Raw genomic sequence first — 2970 nt, 5'->3', positions numbered from 1 at the left:
CAGTGGGCGTATATTACCTTGCCTGGGAAGCTATCTTTGAAACTTGGTATTGATATGTTTGAAATATTTATGATTTTAGGTGTAAACAGATAGAGCTTCACTACATGGAAGTGCTTATGGTGTGGCACAGAAGTTCGCAAGGCAAGTGTACTTTAATGCATAATGCTATTCTTATCCCTGACCATGTAGACTCCTCCCTCCTTTGCCTGGCTAAAAGAAATTTATGCTTGAAGGGGTTAAGAACTTGGTAACTGTGTGAACTGCAATAAGGTGATGTGAGCTCAAATTTTCTTTAAGGTTTATAAACTAAATGCCACACCTGCTTCTGCTTCCAAACTTCAAACCTGTGTCAACTTAAGATATCACATAGATTTCTGAAATGTCACTTGGTACCATTGACTTATCAGTACAAGGAGAAATATAAAAGAAAAATTAAGGGTTGAGTTGTGGCCAAGGTATTTAGAATTCAACCAAACCAAATAAGCAGTTTGACCAAGCAACAAAACTGAATGAATATCTTCATTCAATGAAAGTTTTTATTTACGAAGATTGACAATATTTATTTGTGCTTGACTTTAAAGAAAAAAATAAGTATATTTTGTGTCTGATATTTAGGTTAGAAAAGGTAAATCGTCTGGTAATTTACCTTCCCGCAATAGCACTGCCACAATAGGAGTGTTCTGAGGTCATGGCCTGTATGACTCTTCAGACCTCCTATTTACAGATGAAGAGGAACAGATGAAGAACAGATGAAGAGGAACAGATTTGGCGATGCCTTCACCCATTTTTAGTAAGTTTATCATAGATCTTGATGTATTGAAATTATACTACCATGATATTATTAGCTGTGTGAATTTTCAGAAAAATATATCAATTTGCAAAATTTTCAGTGGATTCCGTATTCCATGGCTCAATAACCATGCCCAATAAACCAGAAATAAATAGAATATGTCCTTAGATACTAAATTATGTGGTATTTTGACTCAATACAATGTTTGTCTTTTGTTGTTTTCAGCCGTCGGTGGGAACTCGATAGCGGTCTTTACTATTGGGTTTGACATACACCACTTACAGTTAGATGATCAACGTAGCACGGTCAGTACCTACTTACATATTTCAATTTAAATCAAATTCCTATTCTGTGAAATTTTGTGAAACCCACCCTGAAAAATTCTTGTTCATTTTCTGTATCCCTTGAAGGTGTACTGGAGCATTAATCTTGAAAATTTAAATTACGATGATTTTGGTGTCATCTGATTGATCTCTTAAAAATAAAATCCATTTCAAGGACAAGGCCCTTGCTGTGGAATGAAAAAGCAAAAACTACCATGGAATCTTTCTCTCTGAAATGGCTACATATTTGATAATTCCATTGGCAGAGGGGTGTTGCAAGAGGCATGACTTGCCTGGCTAATGACAGATACCACAGTAAAAAGCTTTAATTCAAAAAGTCATTTAGTCTTGGACGCAAGAGCTTAAAACTAATCAAATCAAGAGTGACCTTTGAAAATTGATTGTCCATGAGCAGAGATATTGGCCAAATGATGTTATTCACATTTGATATACATAATTAAAGAGTTAGTTTTCAAGATTTTCATTACCAGGTTACTTTTAGATAGCTTTAATGTTATAGAATTAACAGAAAGATTTTTTTTGCTTAAAACTTCCAGATAAGGCAATGGATATATTCCTCTAGTCTTTGGTCTAAAGTATTTATTACTTTTTGCACATAACTTTCCAAACCTACTTTAAAAATAAGAATCTTGACTTTTAGGGTTCCAAGAACAAAGGAGCTGGTCTTTAGCTTCAACAGGACATTACATTTGGAGGTCAATACGGTTATGGTGGAGCACAAGATAATGTCCTAAAGGCGACTCTTGGAACGAAGCCAGGTAAGGATATTTTTATAGCTATCTTGGATATGATGTTGCTATACAAGTCATTATATACACACTGTAAATATTACATTTAGAAACATAAGATCAAGTTCCGAAGCTCTAATACGCTTGTTACTGAGTAACAGACTGTTCCATAGAATCCATCAACTGTTTGGATTTATGTATTTGTTGAATTATTTCATTTGTGCCATATCAAAGAATTACGTTGTATATTTTTGATTTTAGGTGTAAATAGATAGAGCTTCATTATACAGAAGTCAAGTGCTTATGGTGTGGCACAGAAGCTCGCAAGGCAAGTTTGTTTTAGAAATATTTGTTCTGTAATTTAAACCATTTTGATATTCTTAATTTGAAATATCTTGCAACACTCTGATACAGTTTTGTGAATCATGATATTTTTGTTCAAAAATAAACAAATACATGGTATTTATATGAGTAATCAGCCAATCAAGACCTTATAGAATGATGACGCCAAAATGTGATCTCTAATTTAAGGGTGTTTCATGGCCTCTCACACATTGTATTTGTTTTTAACAAATTACTTAAAATGGTAGTCATCTAATTATTTGCAATTATGTATTTATATTTTTCAGGTTAGAAAGGGTAAATCGTCTGGTAATTTACCTACCCACAATAGCACTGCCACAATAGGGGTGTTCTGAGGTCATGACCTGTATGACTTTTCAGACCTCCTATTCACAGATGAAGAGGAACAGATGAAGAACAGATGAAGCGGCGCCTACAGAACAGATGAAGAACAGAAAGAAGTATGAAGAACAAGTGAAGAATGCTAAAGAAAAGATCAACAGATGAAAAGAGGGACATCCAAAGAGTACTTAATAAGAAGAACCAAGTCTTCAGATGAAAAGCCATGGGTATGTTACAAGGGATTTAGTGAACATTGTCATCTTAATTTTTAAAATGAAAACATAATACTTCAACGACATTTAGAAATGAGGCATACATATAACAGAAACAAGGCAATATTATGGATTTAACATAATTATTTCTATAATAAACATAATAAAACAATAGGGATGACTTAAATGAGTACCATTTATACATTTTGTTA

The sequence above is a fragment of the Lottia gigantea genome, assembly GCF_000327385.1.
Source record: "Lottia gigantea unplaced genomic scaffold LOTGIsca_96, whole genome shotgun sequence".
NCBI lineage: Eukaryota > Metazoa > Mollusca > Gastropoda > Lottiidae > Lottia > Lottia gigantea.
Note: the sequence above shows the minus strand (reverse complement) of the source record.